We start from the raw sequence: 19,643 nt of genomic DNA, 5'->3' as shown, positions 1-19,643 counted from the left end.
CTAGCCCCAGAACACAGCCTTGCTGTCTCTCAGAAATTTGCCATCTGCTGCCTCAAACACACTTTTCACAGAAATCCTATTCTTTTCTCCTTATTCCTTCTGGTCCAGCTACCCTCCTCAGGTGTATAATATCTCAGTTTGGAGGGGGAAAAAATAGGTTGCATCCAAAAGAGCTGACCACTGTGTGTTTCCTGACTCTCTGAGCTACACCTGACAAATGAGTCACCCAGGCCTTCCATGTCCCAAGTGGGGGTCTGCCGGCCAAGGAATCCTTGGCCATCCCACCTGCCTGGCGTCTAGGACCATGATGAATTGTCTCCAAGTCTAGCCTCAGATTGTTTTTTAACATTTAATTTAGTTTCTTCCTGTGCTTGGATGAACATGGCCACGTTATGGATTTCTGTTCTAATGTACACCAGCAGGCTGGAAGAACAAGCCTCAGCAAGCTGTGGAAATTAGAGAGACTGAATCAATAGGCAAGGTCATGACCCCTGGCTCGGATTCCTTACAGTGTCCTGAAATTCTCTCCCCTGAACACCCTCCTGCTGCTTCTAATGTGAGCCCGTGCGTAATCCCAGAGAGGAATTCATGTCAACAAGCCTGTGCCCACCTCTCACATCTCAAGACAACACCCCTCATTACTGATACTAAAAAAAATTTGTGTGAACAACATAGGTAGAACACATAAACATCTAGACTTTCGCCTTATGTGTAGTTTGTTAACTCCATTTGCCAAAAGACCCTTTTGTAGGGAGGATAGATAGATGAGGACAAAGAGACAGATGACCTGCCAATCCTGGGGCACACCTCTAAGAAATGATTCCAGTCATCTACAAGCTTCAAACAAAGAGAATCTCCTGGGCTTGTGCCCTGAAATTTTCATGAGGCTCTGAATCGTCAAAACCAACCTGATTTAAACTGTGAGAAAAAAATGTATGTCTGATCTCAGCAAGACAGGCTGGGGAAGCAATGTTTTAAATGGGTACTTTAAAAGTTAGCAGGCTCATTTAACCCTTCTCAGCATACAGGACCTACATTCTCAAACACAAAGTGAGATTCTCAACAGACCTGTTTGCCATGGAGATTTTGAAGTCGACACTGATCAGAGTTATAATTTTCCTCAGCAGGAATAACTAAGCAAGTCCACTACTGGTGATTTATTATATTTAGTAATCCCAAGTTCCAAAGTGAGCTGACATCAAAATGATCAATTTAGAAGGGGGGAAATCACAAAGATCTGTCTTTTAAGGAGAAGGTCTAGCATGTGCAAAAATAATTTAATAATAACAAGATATGGGGTATAAGGGATTGGGACAGTAGGAAAGAAATAAAACCCTGGAATGTGGGTGCTGCCCTCTGCTTGTCAGTTGAGGCCACATAGCCAGATTTGTTTTATTTGGAGAGGAAATTCAGTACAAGATAAAGCATATGCCTCTCTAAGCTCCTCATCCCAACACAAGGCTGGGAGGACTTTCCCCATCCTAGTGGGGATGCTCTGAACTTCTGTTTAGTTTTTGACAAGCCACTTAGCCAGTCTCCTACCTTTCTATGAATTCACTGATTTCTTGTGCATCCTGATGAAGTTCACCTTCCAGTCAGAAGATGGGCTTGTAGAAAACATTGTTTTGCATTTGCAAATGTAGGTCTTTGCTGGCAAAGGACAAAGTCTGAAACAATTCTGGAAAATTTGGAAAGTTTGGTCTACTTGGGATATATTTGCAAAGAAGAGTAAATCTTTTGTTTTTCCACAATTTTATTTTTGACATGCAAAGCACCAACAATTTCTCCATGTTCTTCTGGGATATTTTGAGAACTTCATCTGCTCTTATCCTATGACACTTGCCTTGGTGTAAGGTCTCTATATAAACAGTAAGCTGGTGAAGGAATGATTCTAAAGAAACAAAAAGCCAGAAAATTGTTTATTTCCTCTTCTCAGAATAGGCACAAGATTTACAGTATAGATATGAACTCCGTGTCTGGTCACAATGACATGTGGCCATGGGTATTTTGATGCATATAGCAATTTAGCACCATCAAACTGAGAGCAGGATTCTAACCTCAAGACTGTTTCCTTTGAGCTGAATAAAATAATGATCTCAGTGTTTTAGGTGAATCATCTAAGATCCTGAGGTCCCCAGTTAACTAAAGCACTGGATTCTTCTCTCTGACCCAAGGCTACATCATATGCACCATATACAGGATTCTATCCACTAATGCAGGCCTGTGTACCATGAAAACTTCTATTGCAATGAATAGTTCTGCCCCAATTCAAGCCTTGATCTACTGATGTAGGAGTGTGTCCACTCACTGTATATAAGAATGCTTGTCTGTTCTGGTGATTTAAAGCTACCTGAAAGGTACTCTTTGAAAACAGTGGCTCCAAACAATAGCAGCATGAATTTTCATGTGACTCTTGGGTATGCACAAAGTGTGAGTAGGCAACTCATCTCTGTGCACGTGGCGCAAGTGGGTCAATTTGGGCTATTTTAACTCCCTTTGGGGCCTTTCTTTCTTTAACTGGATATTTGGGTTTCCTTCCAGTATGGTAGGTAGCACATGCTCTAGATGGACTTGCCTTCCAAAGAGATGAGCCTTGAAAGGCATACAGCATGTCCATACCTTACTCTATCTGTGTGAAGCAACCACAGCCAGATTCAAGAGGAGAGAACACACAACTTTTCCATGGAAGAACTTTGGTGTCAAATTGTTGAATAATCAAATGGCATACAAGCTGCTTTAACCAGCCTTCTGGCCTTAGCATATGACTTTGTTGTTTTTTTAATTTTTAAATATTTTTAATTTTACATATCGATCCCAGTTCCCTCTCCCTCCCTCTCTCTTTTTCTCCCTCCCTCTTTCCCTTTCTCCCACCCTCTCATGCTCCCCATCACCACCTCCCCTCCCCTCCCCCCTTCACTCCACATGTAGGGTGATGCCCTCCAGGAGGGGTCATCTAAATCTGTCAAGTCATTTGAAGTAGGGTATAGGCCCTCCTTCCTGCCTCTAGGTTAAGGGAGTATCCCTTCATGGGGAATGTGCTCCCAAAGTCCTTTTGTGCACCAGGGATACATCCTGGTTCCACTGTCCGAGGTCCCTTAGACTTTCCAGGCCTTCTAACTGAGACCCATGTTCAGGGGGTCTGAGTCAGACCAATGCTGGATTCCCAGCTATCAGTCTGGGGGCCCATTAGCTCCTCCTTGTTCAGGACAGCTGTCTCTGTGTTTCTGTAGCCTGGTCTTGTTCTCCCTCTCTGCATCTGGATTCCAATTAAGCTCAGTGTTTAGTTGTGGGTGTCTGCTTCTGTTTCCATCAGCTACTAGATGAGGGCTCTATGATGGCATATAAGTCAGTCATCAATCTCATTATTAGGGAAGGGCATTTATGGTAGCCTTTCCACTGTTGCTCAGATTGTTAGTTGGGGTCAGTCTTGTAGATCTCTGGACATTTCTCTAGAGTCAGTTTTCTCTTCAAACCTATAATGGCTCCCTCTTTTATGTCCTCTCTTTCTCTCTCTCTCTCCTCTCATCTATTCCTCCCCTGATTTAATCTTCCTAGTCCTATGTGCTTTCCTCTCTTCTCCTTCTCTTTCTCCCTCTCCACTCGCTGCCCCCCCCATCCCCATATGCTCAGGAGAGATTGTCCCTTTCCCCTTCTGTGAGGGACCTTATATGGATCTCTTAGAATCCTTGTATCCTAGTTTCTCTGGCAGGGTGAATTATAGACTGGTGATCCTTTGCTCTATGTCTAAAATCCATATATGAATGAGTACATACCATGTTCCTCTTTTTGTGACTGGGTTACCTCATTCAGAATGGTTGCTTCAAGTTCCATCCACTTGCCTGAGAATTTCAAGATTCCATTGTTTTCTTTTAAAGTTCCATATCTCATCTCATCTAAGCATCAAACTTGAAGAGTAAGTCATCATATCCATCAGGTCTTGATGGGAAAGATGCTTCTTTAATGTGGCCCCCTCAACTCCATTTCCTAGAATCTGGTGCTAGAGTCCTTTGAGCTAAACTGACAAGGCTCTACACTGATATCTCAGCTCAGCTTCCTTAGCATTAATAAGGTGATACAAGGCCAGAAGCTGAAATCACCTAAAGTATAAATCACTCTCATGTTTGATGAGATCTTATCTAGAGGACCCAAATTGTCCTGGATTTTTGTCTAGAAGATTCAATTTCACTCTAAGTGGACCTTTCCATGTGATTTCTATGTGATGAGTTTGGGCATCCAGACAGCAAGCACAACTGAGGCTACCTCATCAGCAAGCATCTGAAACTGTAATCCAGATGGAAATTACAGTCACTTTTTGGGTTGACCCAGGACTCATGTAAGTGTTCACATTGTTGTACTCTACTGTTCTGAACTGTATACTATTTAGATTTAGGTGAAGGAGAGAGCCCTAGTCTCTGCACTCAGGGTCCAGTAAAAGAAGAACAGGGCTGATGAGATGTATCACTGTGATCCTTCAGGAAGATGTTGTCTGCTAAGAGGGGCTTTTTTTGGAAACCAGGGAGCCTTGACTGAGGTTATTAACAATGAGCCAGACAGACCAATCAGTAGCATCATGGAGGGAGGTTCTTAGATTTCACAAGGCAATGGAAAGATCAATTGAACCCAGGAATTTGGAAGACATGAGGAGCTGAATTGTCTCAGCCTGGGCATAAGAAGGAGAGCAGATGCTAATATTGAAGACTTGGTATGATCTCCGTTCATGCACTGTGATTTTTTTTTGCCTGCTGACATGAGCAAAAGTACATGACTCTAGCCAGAAGGCACAGGCATAACATCTGAATGAGGAAAGAGTACATGCAAATATGTTTCAAACCGGAGAATGGGAAGAAAAGGCCCCAAATGTAGACATTCAAAGATCAGAGAGTCTTTGCACCCACAGAAGATAAATGTGATGATCTGTTTGTTGGGAGGAACTTCGCAAACTATAGAGCAGTGCTATTGATTGTGTTAGATTTCCATATCTAAGCTGAGACCTTGCTAGATAAAGTAGAGTCCGTCTTGCTGTATTCCACATACCTATTGCTTACAATTGGTGCGATCATCTTCCCATGGAGTCTTTGTGTGTATTTCCTGTGGGGCTCTTTCTCTGTGCATCCATTTGTTTACAGTATTGAGTCCTAACCAGCGGCATGAGTTATTAGTAGACATGGCCTCAATATGTGATACTCTGGGCCTCCTGGTTACCCTCTTCTCTTGGGTTTTCAATACCAGGTGCTTTTTCTGCTGCCCTTCACTGGGCTAGCTTCCAACAGTACCTTGCTCTGGGGTAACATTGCTGGAAAATGCATAATTCAGGGGTTTGTACTTTGCATCTATTAAGCATGGCACCAGACTCAGGAATGACACAATGCCCGGGCTTTTGCTTAGATCATGTTTTTCCTGAGTGAAGCTGAGCATTCAAACCAATTTATAGTTCCTTTGCATAGGAGATAAGTATCATAATAGTCTTTTAATAGATGACTCCACGGAAGCACATTCATTACAAGGTCAATGTCACTGCGAATTATTACAAGTGCTATATTTCAAGGTTCCTCACTCTCCACAGCTAACATTGACTAACATTATGCATGGAACATAGTAGGTATTGAAAATGATCCAGTGAGCTTTATTATATTATCAATAGGCAATTAAATAAAATGCAACTTGAAAGCTTTTTTGTAAAACTTGAAAAAAATTTCAAGGCTGACTTAGTACAGAATCATTCAATTGGTTTGAGACTTTGTAAATTATAGCAGGTAGGTGGGGGTTAACTGATATGTTTTATTTCCTCCTCCACTGGTTCTAAAAACAGAATTAGAAGCACAGTGGGTACATTTTGTCCTTTTTCATGTATCACAGTTGAATGTTTTATAGAGCTATTCATATTATCCATTTATACATTAAGCTCAGAGGAATCTCTTGGTATGCATATCATTAGATCTATCCAAAAACTAATAAGAGTTAAAAGAGTAGAGATGTGCCATTGGGATTAGAGCCTTGGTCCATTCTCTGGCTCAGTTTTCTTTCTATTGCATGGTAATATTAGCTAATAAAAATGGCACAATGGTTATTGTTGTTGCAATTTATTGAACAGACATTGTGTCTTGGGCATGTACTAAGTACTCTGCTCCATTGTCTCACTTAATCTTCATACTACTCTTGAACAAGACCCATACTCAGTGTTATTTCTGCAGATGAAAAAAAATCCAGACTCAGAGTTGAGTCATTTGCAGCAAAGTTATAAAGCATAGGAAAAGACAATGGATTTTAGAACCCTGAAAATGTATTTATCCATAGTGCTAGTTCTTCTGAGCCTGAAGAAAACAAAAGGGAATGGCAAAGATGATGAGTGAAAGAAATGGATAAATCCCACTTTAGTTTAGTCTAAAATTGCATTTACAAATTTTAACATTGTGTTTTGGCTATCAAAAATATTAAGGGCCCATAAGATGACTCAGCCAATTAGGGCATTTGATGCCAAGCTGGATAACCCTGAGTTTGACTCTTGGGACCCACATGGTAAAATAAGAGAACTGAAGAGCCAACCAGTTTCTCTCTGACCTTCAAAAATGCACTGAGGCATGCAACCCAACACAGAAATCATATACACAACATGTAAATAATCATCAAAAATTGTTTGAAACTGAAGAAATGCCTTTGTGGTTAAGAGAGGACACTGCTCTTAGAGAAGACCCGAGTTCAGTGCCAAGTGGCCCACATCAGGTGATGCACAGTAACGTGCAACCCCAGCTCCAGGGGATTTGGTGCCCTCTTTTTGCCTTCCAGTAAACTTTTACTCTCCCCCCCCCACTGTCTCCCTCTCTCACACACACAAGATAAATGCACATACACATAATTAAAAAATAAGATAAATCTTTTTTTAAAAGATTTATTATGGACAGTCAGTGACCTCTAATGGCCCCTGATAGTTGACTATGCTCCATTGGGATGGTTCCACACCCAGAAGAATATGGAAGGCATACATTGAACTCTGCAGGCAATTTAAAAAGTAGATAACGTGAAATTAGGGGTGAATTAGGGTCTGGGAGAAGTTGAGGAAGAAGTGAGGGTTGGATATGATCAAAATAACCTTGTATGAAAGTCTCAAAGAATTGATAAAAATGATAAACATAAAAATCTAAAACATTGATAAAAATATGATTAAATGGTCACTCACATTTCAACAATGACGACAGTATCTCATAACAATTTAACACATGTATTTACATTTTTTACTATCACTTTTAACATGATAAGTGGACAATCTTCCCAGGATGTAATAAGATGCCCTTTTTGGGAGTCATACGCTACAACATAGTCCTTGTTGAAGGAAAATTATTTATTAACTCCCTTAGTAATCTATAATTGTAATCTATAATTTCATTATCCATAGAACAAATTGCGTTTATTTATAAAAAAGTGTTTAACCCTGTTATAATCTTAAAAATTCACTATTATGTGATGAAACTCTTGCCCTTCCAAGTTAACTGTCTATTCTTCCTCCTTTGTACTGCTCCAGCCCACCATTTCAGAGAGTAAGAGATATGCTCTAAGGTGGATTTATATTTCACAAGATGGAAGAGACCATTTTCATGCCCCATTCACTTAGCACTAGTCTCTACCTGTATCTTAGGAACACCTATGTGTCTGCCCATTCAAGGGTATCATTGAACTTGGATTGGCCAGCTTGTGCAAGCTCCACTTCCAGCATCCCAGTTATCATCACTAATGTATCCACCTCCTTTATGAGAGGCCTGTGCATCTTCCTACCCACTTCCTAATTCATCATCCTGTCTGTTGCGTAATTAGGCATCTCTTTAATGTGTGCTTTCTCCTCTTCATGCTGCCAGGTCCCCAGGGCCATGGAGATGGCTTTGCATCACCTGATCTCTCCAGAGCCAGAGGTAGTGGTGCAGGACATAGAATTCAGGAAGTCTTCCTCGGCAGGCCCTCACTGGTGTGGAAGGCTGTGACCTTGGCAAATGTAGACCAAGTACAGGAACTTAACTCAGGCTCAGGCTCCATGAAGTCATTGTATGTAGGTTATCTTAATTTCAGGGTCAAACTGAGCACAGAAAGGCCAGATTCTTCAGTTCTACCATATGTGGTACCTTTGTCTTTCACAGTTCCCAGGATGTGACTGGTGACTGACTGACTTCCTAAGCAAGAGGCTAAGTGTCATGTTGCTGGTTTGCATAGGCAAAATGATCCTCTCCCTTTCCTTTCTGAACACAAAGCCACAACCTAGCTTGGATGCTTCTGTTTCTTTTCTTACTCTTTAAGACTCTTCAAGAGTCTTCAAGTGAGTCTTTCTAAATATTAAGACAATTGACTGTAACATCCCTTAAATGACCTTTTACTTCAACTGAAAAGTTCTGTGACCCTTAACCACTGTAATTCTGTGTCATGTGTAGTCACATATATTAGTGTTCTGTTACTGTAATACATAGCTGACAAAATCAACATAGACAGTTAAAAGGTCGAGTTTTGCATCAAAATTTTGGAAGTGTCAGTTAGTTACATGTAAGCTATCCTGATCTAAGAGTCAAATGGTGGTTTGAATGAGAAATGTCCCCCATAGGCTTAGACTTAGGGACCACTTAGTCCCCAAATAGTGTCTTTATTTGGGGAGGTTCAGGTGGTTCAGCCTTGCTGAAGGAAGTGCACCTCTGGGGCCAGGTGTTGAAATTAAAAGCCTGTTACCTTTAGTTCACTATTTCTGCTTCATGCTTTGTAGTTGAGATGTGACCCCTCAGTTTTCTGCTCCAACCTCCATGCCTGCTACTTGCTGCCCTGACTCTGTTCCATTTCATAAGCCCCAAATGCATTCTTCCTCCTATAAGTTGCTTTTGGTCATGTGTTTTATCACAGCAAAAAAAAAAAAAAAAAAGTTATGAAATGCAGCCAGTGAACAGGTGGCCTGTGGCCTGCTTAGGGCCTGTGGTAAGGCAGCACATGACAGGTAGAATGTGATAAATCTTATCTCATAACTGGGATGGGAACCAAGAAGGGACAAATGCTCCACCATCTATTTGAGGTACACACAAGAGAAATGATCAGTAGGCTCTCCCATAGTTCCCATCTCCTAAGAGCTCCTTTTGGGAATATTTCAACACATGGGACTTTGGGAGACATTACTAGTCCATCCCACAAAGATGTCACACAAATAATCTTAAGAGCATGGAGCATTGTGAACTAGAATAGTCTATCTGCTACCACTACTGTCTTCAAAGATACCTACGGTCTAAAGTTGTCTGTGATCACACATTCTTCAATGGATCTTAAGTGTCTCTCATTTCTGAACCACACTTCCTGGTTATGGTATTTCTTGTTACTGGCTCAAACCAAGGCCCAACATCTGCAGCTCTTCACTCTGTTACCTTTCATCTGAATCTTTGAAGACACTTCCCCCAGCAATTGTCACCTTGGTGCTTCTCTCCTCTGGCTCTTTCCCAGTCTCTGACTCTACTTTCCCACAGAGTCTTCACTTCTCAACCATGAGCTTATATCCTACAAAATCCCTCAGTGAGAATATCTAACTTTCTTGGGTTTCAATACTATCTCAATGCTTTTGACTCAAGTTGTGCCCACATCTCTTATGGCTTGTGTCCATTCTGTCACTATTTAAGTTTCTAAGATCAGTATTTACCAAATGTAACTCCCGAGTTATAGTTTAGTCCCAATGTTTAGATGGAAATTTTATGTGCATGTGGCCCCATGTAAGAAGAAAGAACCTGCCAGAACTTTCTAAAGAGTAAATTCAGGAGTAAGTAGCTGGTGAGATGTAAAGAATTGTTCAAGTCACACTTGTCAGTAAGAGTCTCTCTAGTGTCCTTGCTGCATGTTGCATGTCACCTCTGCTCTTGGTTCATGTTTTAACACCCCCCCCCATTTTTTTTTAAAAAAAAATAAGATCAGTGTAGTCTCTATCCAGCTCACCACAGCTATGGGCTCAACAGGTATTTGTCAAACGAATGACTAAATACAATGAATAGAACTCATTTTAAACTTTTCTAGAAGGATGAATGTGGCTTCCTGGGGTTGCCAGCAGCTTTGGATCTTTGCTTAGCACAATGTTCTCCTATAACTTTTGGAGAATTTTGTTTCTGATTTATGATGAGAATCTAAAATTCATCTGCCCACTTTGCCTTAGATGTTCCTTGTCAACTGGAATGCCTGCAACTCTCCTGTGTACAACTCTACTCCTTAACAGGGCTTCTTGTGATCTCTAAAGACACACAATGACAGAATAATGCTCTTTTCCTCTGAAAGATATCTACTTTTTGTCCCTGTAATCTGTGACTATGTTGAGTCACATGGCAAAAATCACTTTGGAGGTGTGAGCTATGAAGGTCTATCTTCATATCCAGGACTGTGAATGAATGAAGGTCTGTCTTCATATCCAGGACTGTGAATGAATGTCAACTTGGCAGGATGTAAAATCATCTCGGAGACACACTTCAGGGCATGCCTGAGATGGTTTTTCCAGAGCAGGGAAGATCCACTCTGAATTTGGGCAGCAGTATCTAATAGGCTGGGGTTCTAGACTAAACAAAGAGCAAAGGGACATGGAGTGCCAGCATTCACCTCTCTGCTTCTTGATTGTGGACCCAGTGTGCCCAGATGCCCCATGTTCCTGTCACCATGCCTTTCTCACCAATGATGGATTGTACCCTCAGACTGTGAACCCCAAATAAGTCCTCTTTTCCTCAGTTGCTCTTGTTAAATATTTGATCTCAGTAATGAGAAAAATAATTAGCACAGGATTACTTAACCTGTGAGATGAGATTAACCAGTGGGCCCAATATATGAGCATAAGCATACTTATAAGGGGGAAAAGAGGGAAGAAAGTGAGAAGAGATGAGAGATGATGGAATCAGAGACTGGCATGATGCCATTGTTGGAACAGGGCCATGTGCATAGGAACAAGGGCAGCATCTGGAATCTGGCAAAGGCAGTGAACTTGAATCTCCTTTGGAGCTTCCAGAAAAAAAAATACAAAATTGGTTTTAGCCTTGTGAGTTCCATTTTTTGGACTTTTCACATCTATCAGTATAAGGCAATAACTTTATATTGTTTTGGTTCTCTAAGTATTAAAGCATCTGTTAAAACCTAATAATAATCTAAGTTAAACATCTCTTCTACCACATCGTCCCCAATCCTGGCCTAAGGCTCACTGCTCTGTTTATCCATCTCTCCCAGCTCATCCACAGAGTGCCGTGTGCTTACTAAGGCATTCTGACAAGTTGCAATACCCCACTGTGTTCTCAGACTCTGAATCCAGTGCAACCCCCCTAACCATGCGCAATGTGTCCCATAACTGCTAACTCTTCCCACTGATACTCTTGAAAGTGGAGGGAGAGCAACCTTCATTGCTTTCCATACATTGGGCTTCCTGTCTCTTAACTTACTCTTGCATATTCCCCCAATCTGTGTTCTTTCAAGTCTGGAACCCATTCATGTCTCTCCAGCCCCCAAGGAACATTTTTTTTTTTTAAATTTTGTCTGATTTACAATCAGTCTGTCTCTAATTGTTCCTCAAATTCAACAAAAGTTGAGGTTGACCATTCTGAAATACAGAACTATGTTGCTTAAAAAAAATCCTGGAGTTTCTCATGGCTTGTTGTTCATCCATCCATAGTTTTAATGACTATGTGCTCATCCAGGCAGTGTCCTCAACTTACTTGACACAGACCATTTCTTCTCCCCAAAAATGTACTTCCCAAAGTTGTACTGACCTACTTTTGTTTTTCCAAATGAATTTTAATATGAGTGTCACTCACTTCAAGGTTTTTATGTACCTTTCTCCCAAGCAATAACTCTGTCTCTCACCTTCCTTTTTATCTGATGACACTGTGTGCCCTTCAGATGTAATCTCCGCCATTACTTCTCTGAACAGCCTCACTCTATTGCTCATCCTGCCACCTTGTCTCAACATTGAGAAGTGCTTTTCTTTCGTGGAACAACCTGCAGTTATGTCTATTCTTTCTCTTGTCACAAGCTACTCAGTTGTCTCTAGTTACTTTTTGGTAACCAGTTTGTAAACTCCAAAAGGAGTGAGCCTGTCTATTGTACTCTTGAGGCCCCAGGCATTCTTATGGTATCAATTAAATACAGAATTCTGTTTCTTAATACCTTCTCTCTGTTTTTATCCTCTTTACTAATTTGAGGGATCCTCATGCATCTTAACTGAGATGAGACTTTGATACTTTGACTTAGTAACATCTTCATCCACATTGGTAGGGTGGTTTGTATATTTATTTAGATTGACAGCCTATGTTTGGCTCTCCAGGGCTTAAGGGCAAGATGCTCCAATCTATCATCACTTCTGTCTTAAACCATTCTGAACCTCCTTGGGACTTCCCAGGCATCCTATTCTGGCTCAAGTTGAAATCACATGGATGGGCATGCTTCCTGAAATACCCCAGCAGCACCCACAGACCAGAGGAATGAGATCACCTAAAGCTGTAGTTACAAGTAGTTATGAACCCAGTAATATGTGTGCCAATATCAAATTTGGGTCCTCTGGAAGAGCAAGAAGTACTCTTAACTAATGAGCCATATGTCTAGACACAACATTCTGCCGTGTGTGTGTGTGTGTGTGTGTGTGTGTGTGTGTGTGTGTGTGTGTATGTGTGTGTGATGTATGTGGAGGTTAGATATCAACTTTGGATTTCTTCATTCGTGCTTTATCTAATTTTTGAGGCAGGTTTTCTCCAATGATGCCATAGCTCACTGATTACCTAGACCAGCTGAACAGCAAAGGCATGGGATTATGCCATCTCCTCCTTTCAAGGATATGGGGGTTCCAACTTGGGCATTCATGCTTGCATTGTAATCACTTTACCAAATGAGCCACTCCCTAGCCTTGACATGTTTCAGTCTATTAGTTTCACAATCTTCAAATTGGATAAAGGTATCTTAGCTTGCTGATTGTTGGTAAGTTTAATTCAACATTTTCTAAATTACGGGCAATGGAAATCTGTTTTCTCATTGAAAGTAGTGTTCCTGGCCACATAATATTCAGAAATGCTCATGACATTGTGCTCCTAGAAAGGCTTGATGCATATATTCAAAGCAAAGATTCTAAGAAACAGTAAAGAAATGTGTTCAATGTTCTTCAATCTATCATTTCCACCTAACTTCTTTATCCATGGAAGATATTTTTCCTCTGTGTAGCACTTATCAACCCACAATGAGCACTGACTTGAGAAAACATTCTGGCAGAGGCCATGGACCAAGTACCAAGTAGGCTGAGAGTACCGCCTCCCTGTGGTTACAGCAGATACTGAAGCTGAGAATCTGCATAGCAGTCTGGATAGAAGTGGCCACCCAGGTAGCATTCCTGAAAGACCCATTTGGCCTCTCAAATTACACTGACTTATAACTCTTTTAAAGACACACCATGCTCTCCAGTTGCTGAGAGCTGGTTCTTCTTTTATTTTTTTTTTAAGATTTATTTTTTTTGTTATTGGTTACATGTATATGTGTATGTGGCTGTCTGTGTATGCATATGTGCATGTGAGTGAAGGTGCCTATAGAGGCCAGAAGAGGGAATCAGATCTGAAACAGGATTTACAGATCTTTGTGGGCTGCCATGTGGGACCTGAACTCAGGTCCTCTCCAAGAGTAACAAGCACTCTTATCTTCTGAGAAATCTCTCCAGAGATGCTGACTCCTAAGAATGACCATTTGGGTACAAACGCTAACCCATACATCGCCAGCAATGAGCAGCACCACTTATCTAATGATGGGTGCTGTCAGTGTGGTTCAGTGGGCTGTCTAAGCAGATTTGTTCTTCTTTGGTGCTCTGGTACACATTCACCCACTGTGTTTGTCAGAGTAACTGTAAAATGATGAAGTTTTGTCCCTGGTTCACAGTAGATATGCCAGTGCAAATGACAGGCTGGGTGGGGATGTGTATATGACATGTGGAAACTCTTCTGGGTATGGTTTAAGGTCAACAAACTAGAAGAAGCCACAACTTACCCTTGGGAAAGATTAAACACACTGACATCCTGCAAATTGATTTACCTAGATCAGACCACATGTTAATGAGGCAGCCAAGTTACTCTAATTCATGGTTACTAGTCTAAATGCAAGGATTTGAACATGGAAGAGTGGGGCCATTCGCATGAGTGTCACTGAAGTGGCTTGTCATTTACCCTGCCTGGTTCAGCGTCCTCAGGGTGCCTTTTAATTGCTGTCATCCAAACAACACCCAAAGAGCACATCTACCAAGAAATTGAGGGTGCTTTCTTTTTCTGTCCGCCAAACCTCTGAATGGCTGTACACAAAATCTCTTGGCTGGCCAAGTGAAAGTACTTAGATTTTTTCTGGGTTCAGACATTTCTAAGTGCTCTAAGAATTTCTGTTATTTGAAGGGTGCCCTTGAAAATGCCTCTCACTTCCAAAGCTTGAGTCCTCAGAGAATAAGAAACATTATTTGTACCACAGATGCATGGTCTACTGAACTTTACTTCATCCAAACTGTGACTTGGGAAGCTAAGATTCTCATTAGGTTTATCCATATCAAGAGGTAAAGTTCATCCCCTTATCAAAAGAGGTCATGGGTATGTGTATAGGATAGCTCACACACAAAAACTTTTGTAGAAATCATATAATGCATTTTTTCCCACAGGTAAGAGCAAAATAAGAAGCAGAAAATAACATTTTAAAGGGGACTTGGGAATTAGCTCATTCAATAAATTCTTTACTGTGCAAGAATGAAAACCTAAGTTTAGATACCAGCACCCACATAAGAAGCTGGGCCAGAGGTCTAGAGAAGTGGCTTCATGGACCAGAATTTTGTTGTAGCATATTCCTTTAAACTGTGTAAAGATATATCATTGTGATTAGTTTAATACAAAGTTAAATGGCCAATAGCTAGGTAGGATTTTCAGGGTAGAGAGAACTCAGTAAACAAGGGGACTCCAGGATGTAGGTCAATTAGCATGGTATTATAAAGTAAAGGTAACCAAGCCATGATAAAGAATGCAGATTAAATGATATGGGTCAATTTAAATTATAACAACTAGTTAGAATCAGGCCTAAGATATCAGCCAAGCTTTCATAATTAATAAGTCTTCATATCATTTATTTGGGAGCTGGAAGTGGGGGACAGAAAAATCTCCCTACAGAATTTGGTTCTGAGTACCCAAGTCGGATGGCTTGCAACTGCCTACAACTGTAACTCCAGAAGATTCTGTACCTCTGGCCTCTGAGGGTACCTGCAATCACATGCACACACCTATCCAGAGAGACGCAAGCAGCTAATTAAAAGTAAAATAAATCTTAAAAATAAATAAGGCAGAAACAATTCTAGTGTGCAACACACACAATCACACACACACACACACACACACACACACACACACACACAAATAATGCACTTCAGCTCCAACTGCCCATGGCTTTCATCATTGAATGAAAGAAGTTGGAGACAATGAATGAGCAACTGACATCTATAGCCATCAACTTAAAGGCCACACTGAAATTTGAACCGCAATTATTTTTTACACATAATAAAATGTCTTCTATTGACTTTTTCAACAAATTTAAAGAATGCAAAAAATTCATTCTTCCATGGATGGGCCATACAAACACATGGGATAGGCTGGATTTGGCCCCCAGCTCAGTTTACTGATCCCCACTTTTAAGTCATAGCGTTGAGAAACAGTCACATGATCCCTTCATTCCCATTTCCCTTTGGAGTTCTTCACTGACATCAGGTCTTCTCATCTGAATGGATGAGATCAATGGAACCACGAAACACACACAACATAACCAAGACAGACTGGGTGCTGTACTGTTACAGACACTTTCGTACAAAGTGTACTTTCATGGATAGAAGAAAAGGGGAAAGACAAAACACAATTGCATTTTCTCATACTTTAAAGGTTTTTTTTTTTTTTTTTTTTCTGGAAAATATTCTCAAGTTCTTGATTGATTTCTAACAGATGAATGAATATCCACCCCTCCTTTTGGTTAGAAAGCTAACGTAAAAAGTCACCATTTCTATATGTTGTGTTAGTTTAATTTAGTCCATGTTTTAGTTCAGGGATGTGCCACTTAGAAGCAGGGCCTAGGGGCTGGAGAAATGATTCGGGGTAAGAGCAAGCACTGCTTTTCCAGGGGACCCAAGGAGGTGGTTCAAAACTGCCTGTGACTCTAGTCCTGGGGGATCCGATGTCATATTCTGGTCTCTATGGGCACCTGTTGTGTATACACAAGCATTCATACAAACAAGAAAAACATTTCAAAACCAATGGTAATTTTCCTTCTGCCTTCTTTTGTGTGCCTTAGCCATTTTGCAAAGTTTTCTGCTGCTCAATCGAAGGCAAATTTAAGCCTCAGCTCTTTGGCTACAGAACTCCACATTGAATGAACCTCCTGTGTAGATTCAGGACAAAGCAAAGTTCTCATATTCTAAATATTTGCTGGTAAATGTTGCTCCATCTGCTACTGGGAAATCGGTTCCAGAAGGTTGGGCAAAGCCTGCTAACTAAACAGTGCAGCTATGAGGCTCCTGGTCAGGAAGCAACCCGCCTTTCTACTTCTCTTGAGCCTTTGAGCAAAGTTAGCTTGTCCCTAGCCATCTCCCTGGTGTCTCACCCTTCTGTGGTATAAAATATCTTTGCTTGCCCAGCAACATCTGTAAGCTTGTGTTTTGTGACAGGATCGCTGTGCACTGAGGGCCCACACAGATGTTTGGGCCTTCACCATCTAGGTCACTGGGCTCTTTTTAGTCTTGCTGCCTGGCAGGTAACTCAAAGCTGTACCCCCATAGCTGCCTTTTAATGGAATATGAGTCCTTAGAGGGAGGGAAACTGTGGGACTCAGTGCTTTCTTAACGCAGATTCAACTCCTTAAAGGAAAAAAAAATTCTTAGCCTTCAAAACCCATTCTCTTGCCCCTAGCACACACCCCAAAATCAGACAGGCCAGATGTTTGTGAAAACTGCAGTTTCCACAATCAAAGGTACAACATTTACCATAGCTTTTATCAAAGATTTCAATTCCCCTCATCTTAAGGAAAATGACCCTTTTATTTTGTTGTGGACATAAAATTATGGCCCTGGGAAAATTGGAAGCATTTCTGTTGAGGGAAATCAATTCTCTCACTGCTGTATATGATCAACATGTCATGACCATCACCCAGATAATAACGGCAAAGTACAAGTAAAACGGCTGGTAATACCGGCTCCAAAGGTGAAGAAGACAGAGACTGGAGAGCACATCCCCTCCCCCCCCCCCACTTAAGTCATGCTTGCAAAAAGGAAAGACCCTCCACTGGTTATTTTGTCCTTTCATTTTCTTTCTCCCCTCCCCAGTTGCTTCCCTTTGCAGGAGTATAAGTATTTTATTTTGTGTACGAATCTGCCAAAGCATTAATGAAAACTGTAGACACGTGTCCTTCCTGGAAAAGAGTAAGCACTTTATGTGTAAACCACGCTGGCTCCTTTTCAATCACCCTGTTAATGGGTGGCTAATTGTCAAAAGATGTGACCAGCCTGAGACGACCCAAGAGTGTGTTTAGGTGGGAGGCAGAAGGGAAAGTGGAGAAGCCTAGTCTTAATTTGGATCCTGCAAACAAAAGGCAGCCTCCCATCTGACCTCACTGCTGGAGTGTTAATGGCTCTCTCCCCATCTCCCCCCTGCCACTTAGCATCCTTTGTGCCCCACCCTGGGAAGCTTCCCGGCAGAAGTGTACATTAGCAGAACTCTACAGTTACAAAATGCTGCTTACTTCAGACGAGGGGGGTGGGAACCTTCAGAGTGATTAAGTGTTCTTTGGACAAACACATCCATAGCCGTAAAAGTGCCATTTTCATTTCAGGCAGGCCTCTTAGTGATGTCTCTACCATGGTCACCCAATACAAAGGAGTGTTGTACCCAAGTTGTTGGGGGCCCTTTGTGCTATCTTCCTTTTTTCAAGAGAGTTTATTCTCCTGTGAGAACGTGGGAAACCAAAGCTGTGTTTGCTCATGCCAAGGTTGCATCTCAGGAAGCAGCAGACAGGATTCTGGCAGATTTTCAAATATTTTAAATGATTCGACCATTTGTAAACAATATACAATACATCTACTTGTTTGAGAAGGAGAGTGCATACATGAATGAGAGGAGAAACTAACCAAAGAAATCCAGGCTTAGGAATTTTCATGGGTGTGGTCATGCATGAGATGTTCACTAGAGTGATGATGATAAATAACTCATAGGAATTTGTATGCTCACAAAAATATACCAAATGAAACTGGCTGGAATGGTATGCTTGTGTCAGCACAATGATGTCACAGGCAGAGTATGTTTTCCTTTCTATCGACACTGGTAATGATTTGGATTTTATATTGATTTAGAAATAAGGCCAGCAAGATGGCTTAGCAGGTGAAGGTGCTTGCAACCTGAGTTCCACCCCCTAGAACCTATGAAAAGATAAAAGGCTGGAGCTGACTACAAAGTTATCTTCTAAACACATTTCTCTCTCTCTCACACACACACACACATACACACACACATACACATATAATAGACACGCAAATACACAAAGAGGGAGAGAGGGGGTAAGAAAATAATAAATAGATAAATAGAATTTCAAGTGCTAGGCATGATCATATACACTTTTAATCCCAGTAGTTGGGAGGCAGACACAGGTGGGCAGCTGTGAATTCCAAGGCCTGCCTGCTATACAGAGAGTTCCAGATCAGGGAAAACTGCATGGTGAGACTCTGTCTCAAAACAGCAATAAATGAAGAAATAGATAAACAAAGAAAAATAACTAAAGCTAGGCTGAATCCCTTTGTGAACCAGCAAGAAATGTTTAATAGCACCCCCTGTGACATCTGGGTAGTCAATTGGGCACTGAAGGGCCAGGAGATGTCTGGGAAGGGGCCACATCATTTTGCTCCTGACAATTGTGCCCCATGCTGCCCTCTGGACTTCAAAACACTTTATGCCATTATTGCCAGAAAGATTAACAAGCGATTTCCAGACAATGCCTGATGCTAATGACATCTGTATCAGTTGCTTTTTCTCACTTTTATGATGGGACACTTGACAAGAAGTTACTTAGGGAAGAAAGATTTGGAGGGGTTTGCTCACACCAGGCAGAGAAGGCATGGAACAGGATGGTTTGTGACTGGAAAGCATAGGATGGGGGTTGGGTAGGGGGGTCTAGGTGCCCAAAGTCTCTATAGACCAAGAAGGAAAAGGAAGCTAGGTTAGAACTGGGACTAGGCCATTCCCCCTTCCTACTTCCTCCTGCCAGGTCACACCTCAAGCTTTCAAGTATACAACAATAGTGCAACCAATGAGCAATCAAGTGTTCAAATACAGGCGTGGACATTCTACATTGGAACCCCAATATGACATAACAAAATAAGGCCTGGCTCCAGAGGTTGGAGTGCAATATTTTTCTCCTCTGATTTGACAATATTTCTTCCCCCTAATTATTTTTTTTTCACATACTTTGGGTAAGCGCGTGGTTGTCTTGAACTTACTTAAAGATAACATTGAAATGTTTTTGTTTTTTATCCTTTAGAATTTTAATTACATTTTATTAATGTGCTCTGTGTGTGTGTGTGTTTGAGTATGTGTGCATGCATGCATATGAGTGTATACCAGCATATGTGTGCACATAAGCACGTGTAC

The sequence above is a fragment of the Phodopus roborovskii genome, unplaced genomic scaffold (genome assembly GCF_943737965.1).
Source record: "Phodopus roborovskii unplaced genomic scaffold, PHOROB, whole genome shotgun sequence".
Taxonomy (NCBI): Eukaryota; Metazoa; Chordata; class Mammalia; order Rodentia; family Cricetidae; genus Phodopus; species Phodopus roborovskii.
The sequence above is the reverse complement of the archived record's forward strand: the minus strand, read 5'-3'. Positions refer to the sequence as shown.